General features: G+C 36.3%; 1 protein-coding gene across 3 annotated transcripts in view; it reads left to right on the forward strand.

Moving 5' to 3' along the window:
* Positions 1 to 18,679: 18,679 nt before the first annotated feature.
* LOC124722872 (F-box/LRR-repeat protein 6) overlaps positions 18,680 to 21,734 on the forward strand; it is a 213,505-nt gene continuing 210,450 nt past the window's right edge. For all 3 annotated transcript variants that reach the window (XM_047248008.1, XM_047248006.1, XM_047248007.1), the window contains exon 1: positions 18,680 to 18,841. The gene's annotated coding sequence lies outside the window, so the exon portion shown is untranslated. The remainder of the gene's footprint in view (positions 18,842 to 21,734) is intronic.

The raw sequence follows: 21,734 nt of genomic DNA on the forward strand, positions 1-21,734 counted from the left end.
CAGAAGTAACTTTTGTGCAGAAATAAGAGGAAAACGAGGCTAAAGATAAATAAATAGAAATAAGATCCATGAAAAGTGTTAGTAACTACAAAAATAGAGAGACACTTTGTATGAAGAGGAGATATTGAAGATGGAAAGGCCTAAATCTAATTCATTAGAATCGAAAGAGTAATGATTTTAGCTGGAGTAAGGTTGTCTGAAGAGAAGAAAGAGTAAGAATGTAGTGCCCCTAGAGGCAAGTCGAAGCGTTTTAACATTATTTAAAGAGAGATATGTGGAAATTGTGTGAGGATCACAGCAAATGTGTAAATAAGTAATAAGGGTTGTAGGCTGAAAAAGAGAAAAAGGGAGAAAGAGGCGGCGAAATATATGCATTATGAAAATGGAGAAACTGGAGAAATAAAGTCAGTAAGCTGATATATATATATGATTAAATGGATGATTGATGAATAATTTCCCTCGCATCTCCTAAAATGGTGGAGAAATGCTTAATCTTACTTAAGGCAGATGGTAAATTTGATTGATAAAAATAGACAACAGAAGCCTACAAATATGGTGGGAAATGCAGATCATAAAATATCGATATGTTGAAAATAAAAACAGCTTTTAATGATGTGTACAACAAAGCAAAGTAAGTGCTGTTAAACAAATGACTTCTTTAGTGTACTAATCCATATGATAATTGATCCAAACGAAAGTTAAACTTGCAAAGGTTACTCAATCTTCTAAGTTAAAGCAGCATCTCAAGTAATAAAACAATTCGCAGATTAGCTAAATAGTCACTATTTAAGAACATAAATGTAACTTGAATACATAAAAACTATGATTTATGAAAAAAAGGAAAAGCATAAATGCAAAATTTATGATTCAGACTAAATTATATAGCAAAATGCCTAGTTTTTCTCAGATGTAACTTGTTGCTAATTTCCTTCTGACAACATCTCAGTTATTAGAATGACTGCCAGGAAATAGATTATAAAAATGTGCTTTGTTTCCCTTAGATATAAGTTGAGAACAGAAGCTTAGGTTGTGTTATCTGTTTCTCAGGCACATGGAGGCTACATGAAAGACTAACTAAGAGTTCAAGTGGAAATGAATGCAAGGGCGACCGAATCTTCAATGAATCATACCCTTTCCTTTTCATAGTAAAGTGGTATGAAATTGTAATTTCTCCATGAGAATTTATAATTATTTAGTGAAATTGTTGTACAGATACCCACGATACCTACGATTGTGATAAAAAGTGTGAGTACCATAAAGTGAAAAATTTATATGTCTTTCTTTTTCAGGCAAGGACTGAAAGAGTTATATAAGAAATATAATAATTTTGTAATTGTTGAAATTTTTATTTTATCTTTTCATGTAATTTTCGTAAATGACTTTGTAAAAGTCAATTATATAATGTTTCCTATGTGTATATAAGAATGATTATATTGTATGTGTAGTATTTAGATAATTTATAAAAATTAATTTTATTTGAACGAGATCAGCTACAAATACATATCTTGATTCTAGATATTTAATGTTGTTCAAGAATAAATGCTTTCACAAAAATAAATAGGGGGTGATGAAGTAAAACAGATAGAGAGGCGAGCGAGTGTGCCAGCACTTACCCCAGTTCAGCGCTAGTAGAGCCATGTCATCTTAAAGCGTCTGCATGTAGGGCACAAATATTGCATGGCAATTAGGTATAAAATTAAAAGTCAAAATTTCTTATTCAAACTTTGTCAACATATACTTTAATGTAATAACGTTTTAAATGTCAAGTTTAAAGTTATTAAATCAATAATTTTCATAAAAATAAAAATACGTGGGGCTAAACAATAAATCTAGAAAGCCAGAAATTGGTCTTAACGTGACAATATATATCAAAAATAAGTGGTGCAAGTTTCAACAGATAGAATAAAAATTATAGTCAGAATGCACATTTTTAAGAAAAATTGAAGGAGCTAAATACTGGACTTAGAAATGTAACAATTTGTATGATGCTTCAGTTATACCTAAAAATAATAACCTAGAGACCACGTCACGCTACCTCTAATAGTTTTCGAGTAGTTCAATGAAAACCAGATTTGTAACTAAAACATACCCTTTTGTAATAGCTTAAATACATGTAATTTTAAGGAAGTTCTGGTTACAGCACATGATAAAACCTACTAAACAATGGAGCTATAACAAATTTTACAATCATAGCAATAATAAGATCGAAAACCCTGAAACTGCCTACTGATTACCGACCAATTAGCATATTGCCTGCTGCATCCAAAGCACTTGAATATATTGTTCATATTCAAATCACTGAACACCTGCATGAATTCAGCCTATATGACAAAATTCAATCCGGTTTCTGTAAACACCACAGCACAAACACTGCTCTAATTAAAGTAACTGATGAACTGAAGTATGCCATCGACAGCTGAAAGGCAACAATATTGACTCTACTAGACTTCAGCAAAGCTTTTGACACTGTTGACTTTGACATATTGCTCAGAAAATGCACCAGCTTAATTTCTCAGATAGTGCAATGAGATGGTTTGAAAGCTACTTAAAAGACAGACAGCAATGTGTTGTCAGCGTAAATGAAAAATCTTCCTGGAAACATGTCTCCTTGGGAGTGCCACAAGGATCAGTCTTAGGATCACTTTTGTTTTCTTTATATGTCAATGATATTTCGCCGGTTCTATCCTCCTGTAAAAATCATTTCTATGCTGACGACCTCCAGCTCTACCTAAACATCAGACCTGAAGATATAAACACTGCAATCGCTCAGATGAATGATGATCTGTCTTTAGTAGTGATATGGGCGAAAAACCTGGGGCTTAAACTGAATGCAAAAAAGACACAAGTAATCTTAATAGCCCATCAGAAATTAATAAGCTCAGATTTCCGCGAACGGCTGCCTCCTATCCTGCTCGACAGTATTCCAATACCATATCAGAAAATAGTTAAGAACTTGGGTGTAACGTTGGATGAGCATCTCAACTGGGTGGAGAGTACAGTTTTAGTGTGCTGTAAGACGTCCGCTTGTCTCTATGCTCTCAAAAAGTTTCGGAATGTATTTCCACAGGACGTGAAATGCCAGCTCATGCAAGCACTCGTTCTACCGAATCTCCACTATTGTGATGTAATTCAACAAGGCAACAGTAGTGAAAACAAAAGACAGCTAGAATTAACCATGAATGCCCATGTGCGTTACACCAGCATCATTCGCCGATATGATCATGTTAGTGCTTCATAGCCCCAGCTACGGTGGCTGTGGCTGGACAAATTGCGTGACTACCACATACTATGTCTACTTCACCTACTCCTCGTAGCGCAAGCACCCCAGTACCTTCCTTCAGAGATCAAAAACCTTTTATGCCATCATAATCGAAACACAAGGTCACTGTTATTTGGAATCCTGACTGTGCCCACTCACAAAACAAAAACTTTTGCAAACTCCTTCTCAGTTGCCGCTGTCTGCCTCTGGAACAAACTGCCCCTTACCTTGCGCAAAATTCAGTCCCTTACCTCTTTTAAGAAGAAGTTTAACCATTTCCTACTATCATCCTCTTAAAGTTTTCCACAAAATTGATGTACAAGGCCAATCCTCCCGTCTGTCAAATAGAAAAGCTAGTGTTTCCTATCTTGCTCCTTTATCTTCTTCCTCTTCATCTATCTCTATTAGCCACACTGCCTTCTTTTCCTTTATATTTCCTTAGTAATGTTTCATTATGTCTCTATTCTTCTCCTCCCTTCACCATCGGTCTCCCTCATACTCCTTCCTGCTAGCACTCCGATCTAAAATCTGTCTCTTTCACAATGTCTAATTATAACAGTACTTATCATCTATGAATATAAACTGTATATGTATGTATTTTTCCAAGTGTGCCTTTGTAATTGTTTATTTCACTTATTGTACTAGATGTAGTTAAACATGCCTAATAAAACATATGAATGTAAAATAAGTAGAATGTCTGGTTAGATGTAAGAGAGGGCCTGATGGCCCTAATCTTGCCAGGTTAAATAAATAAGTAAATTCTTGATTCACTTTGTGGGAAGTACCAGAAGTTAGTTATATGTGGTGACTTCAATATTAATTTTGTATTTGATGGTGCAAAAAAAGGATGTTGGTAGATCTTGTAAATTCATATGATCTGATGCAGATTTGTGTTTTTTCCAGCTAGGGTGCAGGGGAACAGTAGCACAGCCATAGACAATATTTTTACTCATTCTTCATTACTTCACTGTGTTAGTAAAAGGTGAATGACGTTTCAGACCATGAGCCACAAATTTTAACACTGAAAGACTTTTATACTCAAACCAATGTCATATTTAATTACAAACTATGTAGGAATGTTAATCCAACAGCAATGGAGAGTTTTTTAAACCTTGTCAAGGAACAAGAGTGGCAGGATGTTTATAGTGCCGATAACATAGATGATAAATACAATGCTTTCCTTAAAACATTTCTTATGCTCTTCGAAAGTTGCTTTCCATTAGAACGTTCTAAACAGGATACTAGCAGTAAATGGCAGCCCATGTGGCTGACTAGTGGGATAAGGATATCTTGTAGAACAAAGCGAGAATTATATCAAAATGCTAGAAGTAGTCACAATAAAGCTACAGTAGCCCATTACAAACAGTATTCTAATGTGCTTAAAAATGTTATTGGGAAGGCAAAGAGTATGTGGTATGAAAATAGAATAGCCAATCCATAGTATAAAATTAAAATCATATGGTCAGTTGTGAAGGAAGTGTCTGATCAGCAGTGCAAGGTCGACGATATAAAGTCAGTTTGCAGTAAAAATATTTCTGTTACTGATAAATCGGATATATGTATAGTATTTAACAATCATTTTCTGAGCATTGCTGGTGCATTAAATAAAAATTTAGTTTCTACAAGGAATCATATAACTCTCTTCGCAAATGTCTTTCCAAGACTGATGTCTGAAATACTCCCCTGTGATACAGACAAGAGGGAGATTGAGTCAATAATTGAATCACTGAAGACTAAGGACTCTGCTGAAGCGTCTTAACAAATCTCTGTTTGCAATGCGAATTTTGTCAGACATAGGGGATATAAAAATGAAAAAGCTGGCATACTATGCTTACTTTCATTCCATAATGTCATATGGGATTATTTTCTGGGGTAATTCATCAAGCCAAGCTAAAGTTTTCCGGGCACAAAAACGTGCAGTAAGAATTATATGTGGTGTGAACTCAAGAACATCCTGCAGAAGCCTGTTTAGGGAACTAGGGATACTAACTACAGCTTCCCAATATATTTATTCCTTAATGAAATTTGTCATTAAAAATATATCACTTTTTCAAACCAACAGCTCAATTCATGGAATCAATACTAGAAATAAGAATAATCTTCACAAGGATTTAAAGTCACTTAGTCTTGTACAAAAAGGTGTGCATTATTCAGGAACACACATTTTCAATAACTTGCCAGCAGCCATAAAAAGCTTAACAACCAATGAAATTCAGTTTAAGAGAAGCCTAAAGGATTTATTGGTGGCCAACTCCTTCTACTCCATTGATGAATTTCTGAGGAAAACCAACTGATTTGTATATAAGTACAACATAACTTCTGCACAATTTCAGTGCAGTAATGTGTTCACTGAAAATTTGTGTGTGTGTGTGTGTGTGTGTGTGTGTGTGTGTGTGTGTGTGTGTGTAAGTATAATCTAACTTCTGCACCATTTCAGTGCAGTAATGTGTTCATTGTAAATAAGTATTACAGTAGTTGTATTACATGTTTCTTACCTTATAAATAAATACACTCCTGGAAATGGAAAAAAGAACACATTGACACCGGTGTGTCAGACCCACCATACTTGCTCCGGACACTGCGAGAGGGCTGTACAAGCAATGATCACACGCACGGCACAGCGGACACACCAGGAACCGCGGTGTTGGCCGTCGAATGGCGCTAGCTGCGCAGCATTTGTGCACCGCCGCCGTCGGTGTCAGCCTGTTTGCCGTGGCATACGGAGCTCCATCGCAGTCTTTAACACTGGTAGCATGCCGCGACACCGTGGACGTGAACCGTATGTGCAGTTGACGGACTTTGAGCGAGGGCGTATAGTGGGCATGCGGGAAGCCGGGTGGACGTACCGCCGAATTGCTCAACACGTGGGGCGTGAGGTCTCCACAGTATATCGATGTTGTCGCCAGTGGTCGGCGGAAGGTGCACGTGCCCGTCGACCTGGGACCGGACCGCAGCGACGCACGGATGCACGCCAAGACCGTAGGATCCTACGCAGTGCCGTAGGGGACCGCACCGCCACTTCCCAGCAAATTAGGGACACTGTTGCTCCTGGGGTATCGGCGAGGACCATTCGCAACCGTCTCCATGAAGCTGGGCTACGGTCCCGCACACCGTTAGGCCGTCTTCCGCTCACGCCCCAACATCGTGCAGCCCGCCTCCAGTGGTGTCGCGACAGGCGTGAATGGAGGGACGAATGGAGACGTGTCGTCTTCAGCGATGAGAGTCGCTTCTGCCTTGGCGCCAATGATGGTCGTATGCGTGTTTGGCGCCGTGCAGGTGAGCGCCGCAATCAGGACTGCATACGACCGAGGCACACAGGGCCAACACCCGGCATCATGGTGTGGGGAGCGATCTCCTACACTGGCCGTACACCACTGGTGATCGTCGAGGGGACACTGAATAGTGCACGGTACATCCAAACCGTCATCGAACCCATCGTTCTACCATTCCTAGACCGGCAAGGGAACTTGCTGTTCCAACAGGACAATGCACGTCCGCATGTATCCCGTGCCACCCAACGTGCTCTAGAAGGTGTAAGTCAACTACCCTGGCCAGCAAGATCTCCGGATCTGTCCCCCATTGAGCATGTTTGGGACTGGATGAAGCGTCGTCTCACGCGGTCTGCACGTCCAGCACGAACGCTGGTCCAACTGAGGCGCCAGGTGGAAATGGCATGGCAAGCCGTTCCACAGGACTACATCCAGCATCTCTACGATCGTCTCCATGGGAGAATAGCAGCCTGCATTGCTGCGAAAGGTGGATATACACTGTACTAGTGCCGACATTGTGCATGCTCTGTTGCCTGTGTCTATGTGCCTGTGGTTCTGTCAGTGTGATCATGTGATGTATCTGACCCCAGGAATGTGTCAATAAAGTTTCCCCTTCCTGGGACAATGAATTCACGGTGTTCTAATTTCAATTTCCAGGAGTGTATAAAACTTTTTTATTTTAAATTCAGTGCAATAGTATTTGTAAAATGACTCTTAGTGTTCATTAAAAAATGACGATCATTCCACTTGGGACCTGTGGAATGGTACATTAGCTTATTTGTTTTAGTTTAAATATTTGTCATGTATTGTTGTTTTTCTGACATGTTCCACATCCTGGAGGACCTCCTCACTACGGATCAATTGGAATGAAAGTAAATCTAATCTAATCTAAATGGAGTGTCTAGCGGAATATTAAAGTACTGTGCTGCACATGTTTACAAATATATAGCCATGTTTGTAATTTTTCCTTTAGGGATGGTCAGTATCCTGAATGATTAAAGTACTCTGTAGTAAAGCCGCTTCATAAAAAGGGAGAAAGGGATAATGCAGATAATTTTAGACCTATTTCTATGCCATCAGTGTTTGCAAAAGTTATTGAAAAGGCTGTGTTTGTAAGGATAATTGATCACTTTATATCACACGATTTGCTGTCGAATGTACAGTTCGGCTTTAGAAGTCGTTTAATAACTGAAAATGCTATATTCTCTATTCTCTGTGAGGTACTGGATGGGCTAAACAAAAGGTTTCGAACGCTTGGCTTATTTTTTATTTAACTAAGGCATTTGATAGTGTTTATCACAAAATTTTGCACCAGAAGTTGGACCATTATGGAATACGGGGAGTAGCTCATAATTTGTTCAATTCTTAGTTTAGCAATGGGCAGCAAAAGGTCATTATTCACAATGTTGGTAACAGCTGTGAAATGGGGTCTGAGTGGGGTACTGTCAAGTGGGGGCTGCCCCAGGGATCAGTGTTGGGGCCACTCCTGTTCCCTATGTGTATAAATGATATGCCCTATAGTATTACAGGTAACTCTAAAATATTTCTGTTTGCTGATGGCATGAGCTTGGTAGTAAAGGATGTTGTATGCAACATTGGCTCACTTTCAAATAGTGCAGCACACGACCTCAGTTCATGGCTTGTAGAAAATAAGCTAACGCTAAATCACAATAAAACTCAGTTTTTACAGTTTCTAACACACAATTCAACAAAACCTGATGTTTAATCTCACAGAACAGGCATATCATTAGTGAAACTGAACAGTTCAAATGTGTAGGTGTTCAGATAGATAGCAAGCTGTCGTGGAAAGCCCACATTCAGGATCATGTTCAAAGACTTAATACTGCCATTTTGACTATTTGAACGGTATCAGACGTGAGAGATCGTTCAACACGAAAATTTGTCTACTTTGCTTATTTTAATTCGCTTATGATGTATGGTATTATATTTGGGGTAACTCATCCCATTGTAGAAGGATATTTTTGGCTCAGAAACGGGCAGTTCGGGCCATAAGTGGTGTAAGCTCACGAACGTCATGTCGACCCCTGTTCACGAGTTTGGGTAATCTGACATTGGCCTCTCAATATATACATTCCTTACTGTCATTTCTTGCTAATAATATTAGATTATTCCCAAGAATAAGCAGCTTTCACTCAGAAATCAAACCTGCATATTCCTAAACTCTTGTGCATAAAGGTGTGCAGTATACTGCTGCATCCATTTTGAATAAGCTACCACTCGAATTCAAAAATCTTAGCAGTAATCCACTCGCTTTCAAATCGAAACTGAAGAGTTTCCTCATGGGCCACTTCTTCTGTTCTGTCGAGGAGTTCCTTCAAAAATTAAGCTGATTCTTACTGTATTGTTGATTGCGTTTACTTAAACTTATGGACTGATTTTTCTCGGGTTCATAAACATTTATTTTTATCTGTTATTACTTTTGTGTTGTACTTTCATGTACTGACACATTCCATGACCTTGGAGATTTGCCCCTCAATTTGCTCCTATGGAACTTGATGTGTAAATAAGTTAATAAATAAATGTAATTTGTTGCTAATTTCCTTCTGACAACATCTCAGTTATTAGAATGACTGCCAGGAAATAGATTATTAAATGTGCTTTGTCTTCCCTTAGATATAAATTGAGAGCAGAGGCTTAGGTTGCGTTATCTGTTTCTCAGGCACATGGAGGCTGCATGAAAGACTAACTATGAGCTGAAGTGGAAATGAATGTAAGGGCGACCCGATCTTCAGTGAATCATACCGTTTTCTTTTCATAATAAACTAGAATGAAATTGTAAATTCTCCACCCACCTTTTTAATTATTTAGTGAAAGTGTTGTGCAGATACCCACATTAGGGCCTATGATTGTGATAAAAAGTATGAGTACCCTAAAGTGAAAAATTTATATATGTCTTTTCCAGGTAAAGATTGAAAGATTTATGAAAAATATAATAATTTTGTAATTGTTGAAAATTTTAATTAATGCTTTTATTTAATTTTCGTAAATGATTTTGTAAAAGTCTATTGTCTCATGTTTCCTATGTGTATATAAGAATGATTATTTTGTATGTGTACTATTTACATATTTCCTAAAAATCAATTTCATTTATAAGAGGTTAGCAAGAATGACATCCCTTGTTTCTAGATATTTAATTTTGTTTGAGAATAAATTCTGTCACAAAAATAAATAGGTGATGATAAAGTGAAACAAGTGCTGCATCGTTTGTGGGATACAGAGGTGAGCGAGTGTCCCAGGACTTACCCCAGTTCAGTGCCAGTAGAGACATGTCATCTTAACACATCTGCATGTAGTGCACAAGTACTGCAAAACAATTAGGTATAAAATTAAAAGTCAAAATTTCTTATTCAAACTTTGTCAATATATACTTTAATGTAATAATGTTTTAAATGTCAAGTGTTACGGTATTTAAATCAATAATTTTCATAAAAATAGTTCTAAAAAAAATAAGTGGCGCTAAATAATAAAGCTAGAAAGCCAGAATTTGCTCATAATGTCCCAATGTATGTCAAAAATAAGTGGTGCAATTTTCAACAGTATATAATAAAAATTATAGTTAGAATCCACATTTTAAGAAAAACTGAAGGCGCATAAATATTGGACTTAGAAATGTAACAATTTGTATGACGCTTCAGTTAAACCTAAAAATAATAACTAAGAGACCACGTTACGCTACCTCTAATGGTTTTAGAGTAATTCAATGAAAACCAAATTTGTAACTAAAACATACCCATTTGTAATAGATTAAGAACCTATAATTTTAATGCTAGGATATTCTGGTTACAGCACATGATAAAACCTACTAAATAATAGATCTACAACAAATTTTAGTATCTTAGTATTAATAACAACCAATACAAGGTCTATTAAAGTTATAGTTCAGAGGTAACGATCTACCATTAGTTCCACTCTAAAAATTCTAGAAGACGAAGTTTTTATGCAAGCCAGCTGAAACGTTTTCTGTATTTCAACCGACTTACGTGATTGCAGGTAAAAATTAAAAGGCTTCTAAAGTAGTTCATATGTTTGTTATTAAAGATTATGTGTCCGAGTAAGCGGTCGCTCAGGGACTGCTGCCATGTGCATATGGCAGATGACACTTGGTGTTCCGTAGGCCATCTGCTGCGGCATACATGTACATACAGCACGAGAGGCAGGAGTAAAGCTCACTTTGCACTCAGCCACTGTAAGAACTGCGTCTGTCAAACGCCAGATTGCGCTCTGCCTCGGATGATGTCAGAGACGGACTGTGACAAAACGCAGATTTTCTGTAATAACTGATAGTGAACTCACGAGGAGTGTACACCGTCCTGGATCGACTAGATTTTGCCAAAATATCTTTTAGTGTGCCGTCTGTGAATTCTTAAAGTCGGCGTGGAAAGCAGTGAATTCAAAAGTAATAGCAGTGTACATGGCTACAACACTAGGAGAAAGGATGATCTTCACTACTCAAGGTTAAATCTAACTTTGGCTCAGAAGGGGGTAAATTATGCTGCCACGAAAGTCTTTGGTCACTTACGTAATAGCATTAAAAGTCTGACAGATAGCCATATAGCATTTAAAAGGAAATTAAAAGAATTTCTCAATGGCAACTCCTTCTACTCATTAGATGAATTTTTGGATATAATAAGTGGGTAATTTCCCCAACCCTCACATAAAAAAATTATTAAGTGTTATGTAATATTTTGCGTAATTTAATGTCTTGTATAGACACCTTTTATTAACTTGACACGTTCCACATCATTACAAAGTGTCGTATTCATGGTCTATGGAACAAGTACTAATCTAATCTCTAAAAGTTATAAATTATAGCCACCACCCCACAGTGCCAATGACAAGAGCCCTTTCTTAAATAAAGCATGGTTGGCAGCGGTGGTCTGGTAACCATATGTTTCTGTTCACTAGTCTGTGTAGTTCATAGCTGTATTCCTCTCTCCTCATTGTGATTGTTATTGTTGGAGGTTAGTTTCAAGTGATATCTTAAACCTAAAATTAATTTAAGAATTGTTAAGAAGATTTCGTGTGCTCCTAAAAAATGTCAGAAAGTGATAATGACGTCGTGGAAGGTGATAATCGTGAAAGAGGAGTTCACAAGATCGAGAATTACAAAGTAGATCATATAAAAAAAGTAAGAATCCGTGGTAATGAGTGTATTAATTACAAGGGTAATATTTTTCAAGCAAGAAAAAAAAAGGGACACCATGCTCGTATGCTGATTTATTTATTACAAAATACCTTAGATCTAGACAGTTCTGTAGGTTTGCGTTGTAGGCCATGCTTCAATTTATTGCGTTTTGTTGTTCTATGTGAGCCCTAACTTAGACTATATCTCCAAGTCTTACATTTTTAAACTGATTTTAAAAGAAATGGGACTAACTTATACTGAATTTTGTAGGTGCAGAATGAAATGTTTCAACAAGTTTTCTGAGGAAGACCAAATTGACATTCTTATCAGAGGCAGAAGCTTTCCAAGCAAGGATGAACTAGACTTATTTTATCAGTAATTAATAGAAGCCCATCCGGTGAAATGTAGAAGGTCTTTTTGAAACCTAATCCCACAGATAACAAAGAATAGGAGTTTACTAAGCCTATGCATTCTGTTGAACATGTGAGCTCACTTATGTTTCATGTTATGGCTGGTGAACAACGAGTTATGGTTTGCAAAACAGCGTTTCTGAGCTTGTATGCCATAGAGGATAAAAAAGTTAGATGACTGAAAGACCTAATTTTAAAAGATGAGTCACCTAGAGATTTGAGAGGACAACAGAACAACCCTAAGACTTTTCCACGCGATTATACTGACCAATTCAAAGACCACATTATGTCATTCCCCCTAAAAACTAGTCGAAAGAAACAGAATATTTGGACACAAGGCTTAACATAAAGAAAATATACAACATGTTCTTAGAAAAACATCATAGTCGTGATGTAAAATATAGTTTTTATTATAAGGTATTCGATGAACATTTTAACTACTGGTTTGGAAGGCCCCAAATTGACGCTAGCTGTGAGTGTGAGATGCTTAATAAGCTAATCAAAAACCCTCATCTTAATGATACAGCAAAACGAGTAGCTGTTACACAGTTACTCAAGCACAAAAGGCGGGGTAACAAATTTTATTCTTCATTACGTGAAAGAAAACAGTACTGTGCAGAACATGATAACGCTGTGCTTCGGTGTTTTTTTTTTTTTTTTTGTTTTGACTACGTGGCAAACATTTCTTTGTTATCAGTTTATCCATTTTGCCTTACCTAGGAGGTCGTGGACCACCCTAAATCACATACGCACCAAGCACGGAAGATGCCAGGACTTGAAACATAAGTGGGGAATCGCTGAAAGTGCCAAGTATGACTGCGGACACCAACGACAAACAATACACCACATAGTCACAGAGTGTCCCCTACGGAAATATGCTGGAACTCTGACCAGCATACATGAGGTCTCTGAGGAAGCAATCTCCTGGCTGGATACTTTAGATATTAACATATAGTTTTTATTACAACTTGAAGCTCTGTTTGTCAATATTACTGTTTATAAAAACCACATTTTTCTCTTTTACATGTAACTCATCCTAGTGTTTTTATCCATATGTATATTACTGATTTATCGATCTAATCTAACACTTTTATTACCATAAATGAATGTAATCTATTTTATTTGTAGTATATGCATATTGTGTTACCAGTAACATCATTGCTGTACAATTCAAGTAATGTATCCTTGATGCCAAACGAAGTAATAATTTATAAAAATCCATTTTGTATCCACAACAGCAGTACTGACACAGCATTGATTTGCTTGTACCACCAGGGGGTTGCAGGAAAGGGCAGCAATGAGGTTTTGTCTTTTATAATGAAGTGTATCAATGATAATATACCAGGAAATGTTGATGAATTGTACCTGTACAGTGTTAACTGTACAGGTCAAAACAAAAATCACACAATGATTAGGTTTCTACTTTCTCTTCCAGACAGTGGAAGATTCAAAAAGATTGTGTACAGACTACCATTAAGGGGCCACTCTTATCTGCCCTGTGACAGAGTCTTTGGCCTTGTCAAAAGAAAATTATGGAAATGTGAGCGATGTTACATAAAAAAAGAAGTATGTGAAATGATATTAACGTGTATAGCACAGGGAAAGTTTAGTGTTGATTTGGTAGAAACAGAAAATATTTTGAATTTTAAAATGGTCGCCTCAGTTCTATAAAAAATGTACTGTTTCAGAAGAAACCAAATATTTGAAGAAGGGAAAAAGAGAATATTTTACTATTTCGAACTGCCATGAATTCTCGCTCCAGCAATCAAGTAAAGGAAAAGGAACACTATCAGCTTTTATTAGTAGAATCCTCTACAACACATACAGACTAGCTTTCCTGACACAATCTTGCATTTCTCTACCTATACACTGAAAGAATACCTATTCCTAAAAGGAAAATGGATGATATAAAGAAGCTTATTGAGTTCGCCCCTGAGGAACATGGTTTCTTCTATGACAAGGTGATTCAGTGGCCTACAGTTGAAAAAGAACTGTGAAATTTAATGATATGAGACTTTAACGTTCATTTGTGTTTGTTAAAAACCCATTCTCATGTATCTTTTATAGCCAATCTCAGTTGTGTATACAATGCTTAATGTAAGATAAATAGCCTTCATAAAGTCTCAATCAATCATTGCAATATTTTTTAATTTTGCCTCTATGAATGGGCTTTTGTCAGCCCTTTCTTTATGAAGGACTTTTGTCAGGCAACTTTGATAGGCACTATCATGCATCATAAACAACATAATTGTTTTTAATCATCATTGTTATTAGCAGTCAGTAGAATAAAATAACTAGAATAGAAAAATTTGTCATATTTAGAAATATTAGGAAAATAAACGATTTTTTTTAAATTTCCCAACAGTTGACTTTTTGCAGCAAGAGCCCTTTCATAAATAACCGATTCATATATATATATATATATATATATATATATATATATATATATATATATATATATATATATAGCTTATTGTGCATTACAGAAATATACCAAATAGAACATACCAATTTTTAGAGACTTAAACATTGGTGTTAGAAAAAATATTAACTTAGCAATTATATTAAAATATCATGATATTTTCTTTACAAATGAAAGTCCTACAAGGCTTCAGTCTTGTCTTGATAACTTCATAACAAATGTGCATAACAGTGAATTTCAGCTGCGACTGTTTAATGTTGATCACCTTCAGACCATAAAGGTATAAGGAGTGCAGTTGTAATTACTGAGAAATTAACTGTAGACCAAGAACAAATTCAGTATCAGCAGCTTAGATTATTAACTGGCAATGGTATTAACATCCATAGGGAGGAACTAAAACTAGTAGACTGAAATATTGTCTTACTTTCTTCAAACACTGTTGAGTAAGCCTTCAACAGATTCATGAACATTGTCTCTAAAAGTTATAATATTTGTTACCCAAATATAAGAAGAAATATAGTAATAAAGTCAGAAGACCCAGATACCCTACACAAAACAAATAGTTTACACCTAACAGAAACTGAGACTCTTGGTACTTATTTGCTGTGGAAAAGTAAAAATCGGTATTCTGGACAAAGCCACTTAGATTAATCTCAAAGGACATTACAGACAACAAATCAGAATAGCCAAATGTAAGGTAAATGAACATTACAGTGAAAACAGAAATAACAGAAGTAAGGCAGCATGGAGGATTATAAAAGTAGAGTTGGGTACAGATATAAATTGTAAAGAAACCACAAGTGCTGTCAATATCACAGCAGGTAAATGTAATAAATTTTTTGTCACGGCAGCAAACCTCACTATCACCGCAATTTCTGGCGAGCATGTTTCCAATTCAACATATGCTCATAACCTACACCCCATTTCTGAAAAAGCAGTGTCTTCAAAACTGTGCAAAATCTGCACCAACTTAACAGTGAACACAGATACAAGTATGTGACATGGTTAAATTAATAACAAAACTAGGAAATTCAAAATCTGAGGACATTTATGGCTTACAAAATTTTGTGATTGAAAAATAGTAGATCTCATATCAAACCCTCTTTGTACACTAAAAGACCGATTGCATGCTAGTGGCCATTTTATAGATTGTCTAAAAAGAAGAGTTGTCATCCCTATTCATAAGAACAGTAACAAGGTGTGTAAAGCAATTGTCATCTAACTTCACTGACAGTTATAAATCCTGCATAGAACAGGATATTTGCAGACATTCATCTAAAAACAATGATCTGACTCAATCTCAGTATGGTTTTAGCTCCAAATTATCAACACTGAAAGCAGCTGATGTATAATTTCTTTTGGGCAAACCTCATTTGATTCAAAATTATCTGCTGAATCCATTCTAGTCGACCTAAGCAAGGTAACAGTGAACCATATAATACTACTGGAGAAACTTTGATGTTATGGAGTCAGAGACTCAGAACTTTCAGTACTGCTGCAGTACAAACATTCCATAATTATCCCCTACATGAATCGTGGGAGCTAGTGCATAGAACAGAAAATATTTCTGATAAGTTTGAGACATTCATGAATATATTTGAATATTATTTTGAACTTGCTTTTCCATTGAAAGCCAAAACAACCCAAACCACTAATTGTAACAAGTGGATTACTAGTGATATAAGGAAATCTTGTGCTAGAAAACAGTACCTACACAATATTGCAGTAAGCTATAACATAACTCAGGAGTTTGATAGTTACTTCAAAAAATATAAATATATCTTAAATAAAATAATAAAGGAACCAAAGAAACGAGACATTGGCAAATACATAGAAAATACTTCGAATAGAGCCAAAGCAATCTGGCAAGTTGTAAAGAAAGAAACCCAATCTGACAAAAATAGAGTTAACAATATTGAATTAAGACCTCCAATAGAGCACAGCATACAGAAACAGGGAAAAAAGTCCTAAGCAAATCAATGTTTCTGTACCCAACAAATGTAGAAGTACAGGTTACAATAAAAAGTCTCAAAATGAAACTCTCTGCAGACGTAGATGATAAACCTAATTTCATTGTAAAGAAATGTGGGGGACTTGATTACTGAGCCCTTAACTCACCTTTTGAACCTACCTTTTGCTACAGGAACTTTTCCTTCATGTTTGAAAATTGCAAAAGTAAAGCCATTGTACAAAAAAGGAAACAAAGATGATATTTCCAACTACAGACCATTGACACTTTTGTCTGTTTTCTCAAAAATATTAGAAAGACTTTTCGATATAAGACTAACAGATTTCTTAGAGGATAATGGCATTCTGTCAGAATCTCAACATGGATTTAAAGCAAACCGTTCAATCAAATCAACAGTTAACTCTTTTCTATTAGAGGTGCTGACAGCACTAGACAATAAAAACTTACCATGGGCATATTTTTAGATTTGTCAAAGGCATTTATCACCATAAGTCATGACAATATGCTACACAAGCTAGAAAATCTTGTCATTAGGGGAACAGACAACAACTGGCTCAGCTCTTATCTTAAGAACAGGGAACAATATGTGGAAATAGATCAGGAAAGGGGTAATGTTATTAGGAAATATAATTCCAAGCTACTGATTGTTAAAGATGTGCCACAAGGATCAGTGATGTGTCCTGTTCTGCTCTTACTCTACGGAAATGACCTAAACATGGCAATAACAACAGTAAAATATTTCAATTTGCTGATGATATGAGTGTTTTAAACTCTTGTAAAAAACATAAGACAAGCCAATGACAGGCTAACATGTTACTTTGATAACAATGACTAAATAATAAACACTGGAAAAACTGCAGCTATTGATATACATGCAGCACAAACAAAAAATCTGGTATCACACAATCTAGAGCTATATGGACAGACAATTACCAAAACAGCCTGTAACAAATCTCTTGGACTTCATCTACAAGACAACTTGAAATGGAAAGCACATATTGAGCAAATGAAGAAAAAATTAAGGGCTTCTTGTTTTGTGTTGCATACATTCAAAAACTGTAGCAGCTACAACACTCTTCAGTGTGTATATTATGCAATTGTACAATATCACCTCTGATATGGGATCATGTTCTGGGAAAATTCTGAAAATGCCATCAAAACATTCAAATTAAAAAAAAAATTAGAAAATGGAAGGGGTAGATAATCGCAAATCACGTAGACCATTGTTTCAAAAAAGGATGATCCTGCCTCTTCCTTGTATAAGTTATTTCAATATGCATCCTAGTATCAAACTATACAATGCCTTACTAGATACAATTAAACACATACAAAACATTGGTCACTTCAGTTCTAAATTGAAGTCCTACTTGGTTGATCATTGCTTTTACACAGTAAATGAATATCTACAAAAATAAATTTATCTATGTTAACCAATGCAGTCTGATCCAGAAGAACATTTGTATGTTATCTCTGTGTAGATAGCGTGACAACATTTATTTAAGTATTCATCATTAATTGATTTATTAATGTGTGTTATTATGTACAAAGGTATATTATATGTAAAATTGTGAATATTAACATAAAAATCCAAATATCTTTTGAAAGTTTTTCAGCTGTAGATGAAAATGGATCAATAAATAAATAAATCAGATAAATCAATCAAGAAAAGACTTTCAACAATATTTCAGAATTTCAAAACTATTCCAAGGATAACATGAGACGCTAAATTATTTCTAACTGTAAACTATTTTGTATTTACCTTACCCTGTCACTAGTTTATTTGACACTTCCGTATATAGTTTTCTGTGCACTGTAAAATTAAGAAATTTTGCTCTAGCGTATAGTTTATGCGCCTTGTATTTTTATTAGTATGTGTACTATAATAATGTCAACAAAACGTATTTGTGAAATATTCTCCCTATTACGACATCGTTTGCATTAAAATTCTCAACGGTGGGTCAAAATAAATAAATACATACATAAATAAAAGGAGGGGAGGCGGTGAGAAGGTTCTCCATGGTCAGATAGTGTGCTGCGAATTTTTTATTCATTCAAAATTGAGAACTTTCTCAGAGAATGTTCTTTTGCTCTGGGAATCTTCTGCGGATAATGTTCTCTTTTTTATCTGTAACATGAAGTAACACTTTATCACCTTACTTTGTTTTTACTGACTCTGCTTGAATTCTCTTTGTGTCTATCGATCTTTGGCATGAGGTATTTTGTGTATGTGTGTGTTTATGTTGACAGTGTGACTGTGATGTAAACTGTTTACCTTCTGAATGTAAACTTTGGAGTACACATTATTAAGAAATTGTGTTGGGAGGTAGTATTTTCGCATAACTTGGAACATCTCCATGCACGGCAAGGTTAGTAATTTAGTGATGTTGGAGAAGAACGATATGCCACATTAGACTCTAATGTTACTGAAACATTTTTACCTTAATCCTGGAATACCGTGGAGGGTGGTGGTGGGGGGGGGGGGGAGGGTACTCCCGACATCAAATTTTATTCAAAGGAAGCCATAAGTAATAGAATAAGCATATGTTAATTACAATTATTTGAACTCAAATGGTATGTTACATACCAAATCAAGTACAAAATGCCCAGTTTTGTACCCTGACGGCTGGCCAGTGTGGCCATGCGGTTCTAGACGCTTCAGTCTGGAACCACGTGACCGCTACGGTCGCAGGTTCGAATGCTGCCTCGGGCATGGATGTGTGTGATGTCCTTAGGTTATTTAAGTTTAAGTAGTTCTAGGGGACTGATGATCACAGATGTTAAGTCCCATAGTGCTCAGAGCCATTTTGTACCCTGACGCAATCGTAAATTTTACGAGGATTAAATCATCTAGGGTTAATAAGAAGTTTCGGAAATACGGAAGCGTCCGATCCCACCCGTCTGCTTTGACCCATGACGTCACAAATATGGCGGAAACAAAAACAAACACACACTTTCCACAAGAAGCCTAATGACACTAACGGGACAAGCGCGGGAAATGGGGTGTTTTGGGTGGGGGCAAACTAAATATAAACAAATTTAGACGCCTTGCGTAGCTACAACGTGTAAGTGAAGACAGCCATGCATGAATACCCACCCACCGCCCCAGGGGTCGTAACCCCTGCAACCCATAGAAGATAAAGATGCTTCAGTAGCTGATTAGTGTTTTTTGTCTTTTTTAAAAAAAATCTCACGGGATAGAACGAACAGATCAGAAAGATAAATATAATAAACTAAAACATAAATTCGAGGAAACAGATAATTAAAATAAGTAATAAGTGTTTTTAATTTTAAAAAAATCTCACGAGATAGAACGAACAGATCAGAAAAGTAAATAAAATAAGATAAAACAGAACTGGAGACAGCCACACTCAAACCAAACTCCGCGCCGTCATGACGTCACACACGACAACACCCTTACGTCACGGTTCAAAGCCGACGCGTTGGATCGGACGCTTCTGTCGACCCGAAGTTTCTTACTCCCTTTATTATTTTTTTCGCTTGTAGATAATAGCTAATCCCGTTACCGTATGATGTTCTCTCAGCTCGCATTCGAGAGAAGTATGGCTCAAATCCTCTCCCGGCCGTTCAGATTTAGGCGTTCCATACACTTCCTACATCAACTGAAGTATGTGACACTGTGTTTCTCGTGAATAGGGCATAGCCGAGTTCCCATACAATCCTTGCCTTATCGAAACTTGTACTGCATCTCTACCGATCCCGTGTGGGTGTTACATCTTTATCTTTTCTTCCTTTATGAGTGTAAGAAATTGTAAAGGCTTAGAAACTATAAACCAGTTAAACACTTGACAAATAAGGGACACCATTTGCATCATGAGGATAGAACATGAACAGCCCCGGTTTTGCAGTATAAGTTTGTAAATTTTCGTGGTAGTGGAGAACTTTTCCTGTAACTTTTTTTAAATTAATTAATTCATTTTTTTTAAAAAAAACTTTTCACTGTAAGATACCAAATGGAGGGAATGGACCGGCAGTCACTTTATGTATGTGGCAGTTGATGAATATTACACCCAAGATAGAGCAATCCTTTCCTTTGTGAGTTTGTGTTATTTTTGTCTGAGTTGTAAGATGTAAGTAGCAATAAAAACTGTATGTTTGATTTCAGTTTTACTGCTTTCATGAATGGAGCATGAAAATTATGCAAAATTAACGAGGCATTCCAATAAATTTATGGCAAAAAATAAAATACAGTTGCGAAAGTGAAATATTATTCTCCAAAAATTGTCAAACAGTCACTGAAGTCGACCATTTCAGATTATTAGCACTGATTATTGACAAAAGGTTTTCTTGGAAGTGTCAGGTTCAAGATCTTGAACAGAAACTGAGTGCAGATATCTTCAATAAAACAGTAGTGTTCACTACCTCAGATACTGTCATGCAAAGGCTCATGTACTTTGCTTGCTTTCACTCTGTTATCCTCATATGGCATCATATGTTAGGGCAACTGTTCTCTCACCAAGAATATTCTTTAGTCCATAAAATGGTGGTCAGGCTGGTCTGTATGTCAATTCGTGAAATTTGTAAAGGCCATTGTTCAGGTGTATCTGAATTCCAACTCTGCCTTCACTGCTGCTGTTGGCAGCATTGACTTATTTGGAGGAAACTGCAACATTAATTCAGTGGATACCAGATGGTAAAACGATTTTCAGTTGGACATTTAGTTATCTATTCAAGTTTCATAATCAAGAGGCCTCCAGCAAAACTGAAAAAAGAAAAATTTGGAGGGAAACTCCAAGTATTCAAACACCTAAGGTGAAAGGTTTCTTTGTAGCACCCTCCTTGTACTCTGTACAACAGTTCCTCAGGTAGTTGAGAACTTTTTCCTATAATTTTTTTTTTTTTTTTTTTTTTTTTTTTTTGTCAGCTTGAGAACTTTTAGCTTTGCAGCACATCAGCAATCGTGGATAATTTAATGATTATAAAGAATCCCCCTCGATTGAAAATAGAAATCGGATGTTGACCTAGGTTTTGGCATGGATAACCACGCCTTCTTCGGAACACACTAAAACTACAAACTGCCTAAAGAGGCACGGTCCAACATTAATACAGAACACCTCTTTAGGCAGTTTGTAGTTTTAGTGTGTTCCGAAGAAGGCGTGGTTATCCGTACCATATCCTAGGTCAACATCGGGTTTCTATTTGCAATTGAGGCAGATTCTTTTTAATCATTATTTTTTTCAGCTCACTCACCATTACTTCTTTTTATGTTTTGTTAATTCTATAGCTTCTTTTGTTTACAAA

Source organism: Schistocerca piceifrons, chromosome X (genome assembly GCF_021461385.2).
Source record: "Schistocerca piceifrons isolate TAMUIC-IGC-003096 chromosome X, iqSchPice1.1, whole genome shotgun sequence".
In the NCBI taxonomy this organism is placed as follows: domain Eukaryota; kingdom Metazoa; phylum Arthropoda; class Insecta; order Orthoptera; family Acrididae; genus Schistocerca; species Schistocerca piceifrons.